The sequence below is a fragment of the Pongo pygmaeus genome, chromosome 15 (genome assembly GCF_028885625.2).
Source record: "Pongo pygmaeus isolate AG05252 chromosome 15, NHGRI_mPonPyg2-v2.0_pri, whole genome shotgun sequence".
Taxonomy (NCBI): Eukaryota; Metazoa; Chordata; class Mammalia; order Primates; family Hominidae; genus Pongo; species Pongo pygmaeus.
Window position 1 is genome coordinate 7,833,109 of NC_072388.2, and position 7,773 is coordinate 7,840,881.

Below are 7,773 nucleotides of genomic sequence, written 5' to 3' on the forward strand. Positions count from 1 at the left end.
TTCCTTTTAAACTGAAGGCCTCAAAGCACTCCAAATCTCCAAATGTCCTCTTGCAGATTCTGCAAAAAAAAGGTTTTCAAAACTGTTCTATGAAAAGGAAGATTCAACTCAGTGAGTTGAATGCTCACATAACAAAATAGTTTCTGAGAATGCTTCTGTGTACTTTTACATGAAGATATTCCTGTTTCTGATGAAGGCCTCAAATCGATCCAAATATCCCATTGCAGATTCTAGTAAAAGAGTGTTTCAAAAGTGTTCTATCAAGAGGAAAGTTCAACTCTGTGAGTTGAAAGCACACATCACAAAGAAGTCTCTGATAATGCTTCTGTCTAATTTTTATGTGAAGATATTCCCGTTTCCAACAAAGGCCTCAAAGCGGACCAAATTTCCACTTGCAGATTCTACAAAAAGAGTGTTTCAAAACTGCTCTATGAAAAGGAAGGTTCACCTCTGTGAGTTGAATGCACACATCACAAAATCTTTTCTCAGAATGCTTCTGTCTAGTTTTTATGTGAAGCTATTCTGGATTCCATTGAAGGCCTCAAATCGGTCTATCCCCTTGCAGAATCTGCAAAAACAGTGTCTCAAAACTCCTCTATCAAAAGGAAGGATCAACTCTGTCAGTTGAATGCACACATCACAAAAAATTTCTGAGAATTCTTCTTTCTTGTTTTTATGTGCAGGTACTCCCATTGACAAAGAAGGCCACAAAGTGTTCCAAGTATTCACTTGCAGATTCCACAAAAAGACAGTTTCAAAACTGCTCTATGAAAAGATATGTACAATACTATGAGTTGAACACACACATCACAAAGAAGTTTCTGAGTATGCTTCTGTGTAGTTTTTATTTGATGATATTTCCTTTTCCACCATAGCCCAAAATCGCTAAAAGTGTCCATTTGCAGATTCTAAAAAAGAGTCTTTCAAAAATGCTCTTTAAAAAGATAGTTCAACTCCTTGAGCTGAATGCACACATCACAAAGAAGTTTCTGAGAATGCTTCTGTCTACTTTTTATGTGAAGAAATTCTCGTTTCAAACGAAGGCCTCAAATCGTTCCAAAATTCCACTTGCAGAAGCTAGAAAAAGAGTGTTTCAAAACAGCTCTATGAAAAGTTATGTTCAACTCTGTGAGTTGAATTCAAACATCACAAAGAAGTTTATGAGAATGCATCTGTCTAGTTATTATGTGAAGACATTTCCTTTTGTACCATAGGCCACAATGTGCTCCAAATATCCACCCGCAGATACTTCAAAAAGAGTGTTTCAAAACTATTCTATCAAAAGGAAGGCTCAACTCTGTGAGTTAAATGCACACATCACAAAGTAGTTTCTGAGAATGCTTCTGTCTAGTTTTCATTTGAAGATATTCCCGTTCCCAATGAAGGCTTCAAAGCGCTCCAAATATCCACTTGCAGATTCTACAAAAAGAGTCTTTCAAAACTGCTGTATCAAAAGGAAAGTTCAACACTGTTAGTAGAATGCACACATCACAAAGGAGTTTCTGAGAATGCTTCTGTCTATTTTTTATGTGCAGATATTCCTGTTTCCAATGAAGGCCTAAAAGCGTTCCAATTATCCACTTGCAGATTCTAAAAAAAGAGGGTTTCAGAACTGTTCTATGAAAAGTTATGTTCAACTCTGTGAGTTGAATGCACACGTCACAAAGAAGTTTCTGAGAATGATTCTCTCTAGTTTTTATGTGAAGATATTTCCTTTTCCACTGAAGGCCTGAAATCGCTCGAAATGTCCACATGCACATTCCCAAAAAAAAAAAAAAAAAGATTTCAAAGCTACTCTAGCAAAAGGAAGGTTCAACTGTTTAAGTTGAATGCACAAATCAAAAAGTAGTTGCTAACAATGCTTCTGTCTAGTTTTTATGTGGAGATATTCCTGTTTTCAACGAAGGCCTCAAATTGGTCCAAATATCCCCTTGCAGATTCTACAAAAAGACTGTTTCAAAACTGCTCTATGAAAAGTTATGTTCAATTCTGTGAATTGAATGCACACATCACAAAGAAGTTTCTGGGAATGCTTCTGTCTAATTTTTATGGGAAGATATTCCCGTTTCCAATGAATGAATCAAACCGTCCAAATATCCACTTGCAGATTCTACAGAAAGAGTGTTTCAAAACTGTCCTATGAAAACTTATGTTCTACTCTGTGAGTTGAATGCACACATCACAAAGAAGTTTCTGAGAATGTTTATGTCTAGTTTTTATGTGAAGATTTTCCCGATTACAACGAAGGTCTCAAATTGGTAAAATTATCCACTTGCAGGATTTCAAAAAGAGTGTTTCACAACTGCTCTATGAAAAGGCATGTTCAACTCTGTGAGGTGAATGCAAATATCACAAAGAAGTTTCTGTGAATGCTTCCGTCTAGTTTTTATTTGAAGATATTTCAATTTCCACCATAGCCCTCAAAACGATACAAATGTCCATTTGCAGATTCTACAAAAAGAGTGTTTCAAAGCTGCTCTATCAAAGGAAATGTTCATCTCTGTGAGTTGAATGCACACATCACAAAGTAGTTTCTGAGAATGCTTCCGATTTTATTTGAACACATTCCCGTTTCCAATGAAGGCTTCAAAGCTCTCCAAGTATCCAATTGCAGATACTACAAAAAGAGTGTTTCAAAACGGCCCTATCAAAAGGAAGATTCAACTCTGGGAGTTGAATGCACACAACACAAAGAAGTTTCTGATAATGCTTCTGTCTAATTTTTATGTGAAGATATTTCCTTTTCCAATGAAGTCCTCTAAGCACTCCAATTGTCTACTTCCAGATTCTACAAAAAATGTGTTTCAAAACTGCTCTATGAAAAGGATGGTTCAACTCTGTGAGTTGAATGCACAGATCACAGAGAAGTTTCTGAGATTGCTTCTGTCTAGTTTTATGTGAAGATGTTTCCTTTTCCACCAAAGACCTCAAAGTACTCCAAAAGTCCACTTGCAAATTCCATAAAAAAAGGTTTCAAACTGCTCTATCAAAAGGAAGTTTCAGCTCTGTGAGCTGAATGCACACATCACAAAGAAGTTTCTGACAGTGCTCAGGTCTTGTTTTTATCTGAAGATATTCCCGTTTGCAACGAAAGCCTCCAATCAGTCCAAATATCCCCTTTCAGATTCTACAAAAAGAGTGTTTCAAAACTGCTCTATGAATAGTTATGTTCAACTCCATGAGTTGAATGCACACATCACAAAGTAGTTTCTGAGAATCCTTCTGTGTAGTTTATATGTGAAGATGTTCCCGTTTTCAATGAAGGCCTCAAATCATTCCAAATATCCACTTGCAGGTCCTTCAAAAAGAGTGTTCAACAACTGCACTAAGAAAATGTATGTTCAACTCTGTGAGTTGAATGCAAACATTCTAAAGTTGTTTCTGAGAATTTTTCTGTGTAGTTTTTGGTTGAAGATATTTCCTTTTCCACGATAGCCCTCAAGGTGCTACAAATGTCCTCTTTCAGATTCTCCAAAAAATAGAGTTTCTAAACTGCTCTATCAAAAGAAAGGTTCAACTCTGTGAGTTGAATGGCCATATCACAAAGTTGTTTCTGAGAGTGCTTCAGTCTAGTTTTTATTTGAAGATATTCCCGTTTCAAACGAAGGCTTCAAAGCCCTCTAAATATCCGCTTGCAGATTCTACAAAAAAATTGTTTCAAAACTACTCTATCAAAAGGAAGATTCAACTCGGTGGGTTGAATTCACACTTCACAAAGAAGTTTCTGAGAATGCTTCTGTCTAGTGTTCATGTGAAGATATTTCCTTTTCCACCAGCGGACTCAAAGTGATCCAAATGTCCACTTTCGGATACCACAAAAAAACTGTATCTAAACGACTCTATCAAAAGGAAGGTTCAACTCTGTAAGTTGAATGCACACAAAAGAAAGAACTTTCTGAGAATGCTCAGTCTAGTTTTTACGTGAAGATATTTTCTTTTCCACTGAAGGCCTCAAAGCGCTCCAATTGTCCACATTCACATTCCACAAAAAAAGGTTTCAAAACTGCTCTATCAAAATGAAGGTTTAAATCTTTGAGTTGAATGCACACATCACAAATAAGTTTCTGACAATGCTTTTGTCTAGTTTTTATGTGACAATATTCAAGTTTCCAACGAAGGCCTCAAATCAGTCCAAATATCCCGTTACAGATTCTACAAAAAGACTGTTTCAAAACTGCTCTATGAAAAGTTATGTTCAAATCTGTGAGTTGAATGCACCCATCACAAAGAAGTTTCTGAGAATGCTTCTGTGTAGTTTTTATGGGAAGATAATTCCGTTTCTAATGTAGCCCTGAAATGGTCCAAATATCCACTTGTGGATTATACAAAAAGAGTGTTTCAAAACTGCACCATGAAAACTTATGTTCTGCTCCGTGAATTGAAAGCATACATCACAAAGAAATTACTGATAACGATTCTGTCCAGTTTTTATGTGAAGATATTCCTGTTTTTAATGAAGGCCCCAAATCGGTCCAAATATCCACTTGCAGGTTCTTCAAAAAGAGTGTTTCACTACTGCTCTATCAAAAGGAATGTTCAACTTTGTGAGTTGAATGCAAACTTCTCAAAGAAGTTTCTGAGAATGCTTCTGTCTGGTTTTTATTGGAAGATATTTCTTTTTCCACCACAGCCCTCAAAGTCCTACAAATTGTCCTCTTTCAGATTCTACAAAAAGAGTGTTTCAAAACTGCTCTATGAAAAGAAAGGTACAACTCTGTGAGCTGAATGCATGCATCAGCAAAAAGTTTCTAAGAATGCTTCAGTCAAGTATTTATGTGAAGATATTTCCCTTTCCACCGAAGGTCTCAAAGCTCTCAAACTGTCCAATTGCAGATTCTACACAAAATGTTTCAAAGCTGCTCTGTCAAAAGGAAGTTTCAAATCTGTCAGTTGAAGTCACACATGAAAAAGAAGTTTCTGAGAATGCTTCTGTGTAATTTTTATGTGAAGATATTCCCGTTTCCAATGAAGGCGTCAAAGAGGTCTAAATATCCACTTGCAGATTCCACAGAAAGTGTGTTTCGAAACTGCTCTATGAAAAGTTACGTTGACCTCTGTGAGGGGAATGCACACATCTGAAAGAAGTTTTTGAGAACGCTTCTGTCTAGTTTTTCTGTGAAGATATTCCTGTTTCCAATGAAGGCCTCAAATCTGTCCAAATAACCACTTGCAGGTTCTTAAAAAAGAGTGTTTCACTACTGCTCTATGAAAAGATATGTTCAACTCTGTGCGTTGCATGAAAACATCACAAAGAAGTTTCTGAGAATTATTCTGTCTAGTTTTTATGTGAAGATATTTCTTTTTACACCAGAGCCCTCAAAAAGCTGCAAATGTCCACTTGCAGATTCTACAAAAAGAGCGTTTCAAAACTACTCTATCACAAGAAGGGTTCAACTCTGTGAGTTGAATATACATATCACAAAGTAGTTTCTGAGAATGCTTCTGTCTTGTTTTTATTTGAAGATATTCCTGTTTCCAATGAAGGATTCAAAGAGCTCCAAATATCCACTTCCATATTCTGCAAAAAGAGTGTTTCAAAACTGCTCTATCAAAAGGAAGACTCAAATCATTGAGTTGAATGCACACATCACAGAGATGTTTCTGATAATGTTTCTGTCTAGTTTGTATGTGAAGATATTTCCTTTTCCACCAAAGGCCTTAAGCGCTCCAAATGTCCTCTTGCAGAATCTACAGAAAGTAGGTTTCAAAACTGATATAGCAAAAGGAAGGTTCAACTCTGTGAGTTGAGTGCACATATCACAAAGAAATTTCTAAGAATGCTTCTTTCCAGCTTTTATGTGAAGATATTCCAGTTTCCAAAGAAGGCTTCAAATATGTCCAAATATCCCCTTGCAGATCCTACAAAAACATTGTTTCAAAACTGCTCTATCAAAAGAAAAGTTCAACTCTGTGAATTGAATGAACACATCACAAAGACGTTTATGAGAATGCTTCTGTCTAGTTTTTATGTGAAGATATTCCGTTTCCAACAAAGGCCTGAAATCATTTCAAATTTCCACTTGCAGGTATCTCAAAAAGAGTGTTTCACAAGTCCTCTATTAAAAGGTATGTTCAACTCTGTCAGTTGAATGCAAACATCACAAGGATATCTCTAAGAATGCTTCTGTCTAGTTTTTATTTGAAGATATTTCATTTTCCAACATAGCCCTCAAAGTACTACAAATGTCCATTGCAGATCCTAGAAAAACAGTGTTTTATACTGCTCTATCAAAAGGAAGGTTCAACTCTGTGAGTTGAATGTGCACATCACAAAGAAGTTTCTGAGAATGCTTCAGTCTTGTTTTCATTTTAAGATATTTCCTTTTCCAATGAAGGAATCAAAGCGCTCCAAATATCCACTTGCAGATTTTACAAAAAGATTGTTTCAATACTTCTGATCAACAGGAAAGTTCAACTCAGTGAATTGAATGCACACATCACAAACCAGTTTCTGAAAATGCTTCTATCTAGTTTTTATGTGAAGACATTTCCTTTTCCTTAGAAGGCCTCAAAGTGCTCCCAATGTCCACTTGCATACTCTACAAAAAGAGTATTTCAAAACTGCTCTATCAAAAGGAAGGTTCAACTAGGTGAGTTTATTGCACACATCACAAAGAAGTTTCTGAGAAGGCTTCTGTCTAGTTTTAAGTGAAGATATTCCCGTTTCCAACGAATGCCTCAAATCAGTCCGAATATCCCCTTGCAGATTCTACAAAAAGAGTGTTTCAAAACTAATCTATCAAAAAGAAGCTTCAACTCTGTGAGTTGAATGCACACATTATAAAGATGTTTCTGACAATGCTTCTGTCTAGTTTTTATTTGATGATATTTACTTTTGGAGCACTGGCCTCAAAGCACTCCAAATATTCACGTGCAGATTCTATAAAAAGAGTGTTCCAAAACTGCTCTATCAAAAAAGTTCAAATTTGTTAGTTGAATGCACTCATCAAAAAGAAGTTTCTTAGAATGCGTCTGTCTAGTTTTTAGGTGAAGATATTTACTTTTAGAGCATTGACCTCAAAGCACTCCAAATATTAACTTGCAGATTCTACAAAAATAGTGTTTCAAAACTGCTCTATCAAAAGGAAGGTTCAACTCTGTGAATTCAATGCAGACATCACAAAGAAGTTTCTAAGAATGCTTCTGTCTAGTTTTTAAGTGAAAATATTTCCTTTTCCAGCATAGGCCTCAAAGTGCTCCAAATATCCACTTGCAGATTCTAGAAAAAGAGTGTTTCACAACTTCTCTAGCAAACGGAATGTTCAGCACTGTGAATTGAATGCACTCTTCACAAAGAAGTTTCTGAGAATGCTTCTCTATTGTTTTTATGTGAGGATATTCCCTTTTCCAGCTTAGGCTGCAAAGTGCTCTAAGTATTCACACGCAAATACTACAAAAAGAGTGTTTCAAAGCTGCTGTATCAAAAGGACGGTTTAACTCTATATGTTGAATGCACACGTCACAAATAAATTTTTGAGAATGTTTCTATCTTGTTTTTATGTGAAGATATTTCCTTTTCCAGCATAGTCTTCAAAGCACTTCATATATACACGTGCAGATCCTCTAAAAACAGTGTTTCAAAACTGCTCTATCAAAAGAAAAGTTCAACTCTGGGAGTTGAATGCACCCATCACAAAGAAGTTTGAGAAAACGCTTCTCTCTAGTTTTTAAGTGAAGATATTTCCTTTTCCAGCATAGGCCTCAAAGCGCTGCAAATAACCAATTGAAAATTCTACCAAAAAGGTGTTTCAGAACTGCTCTATAAAACAGAAG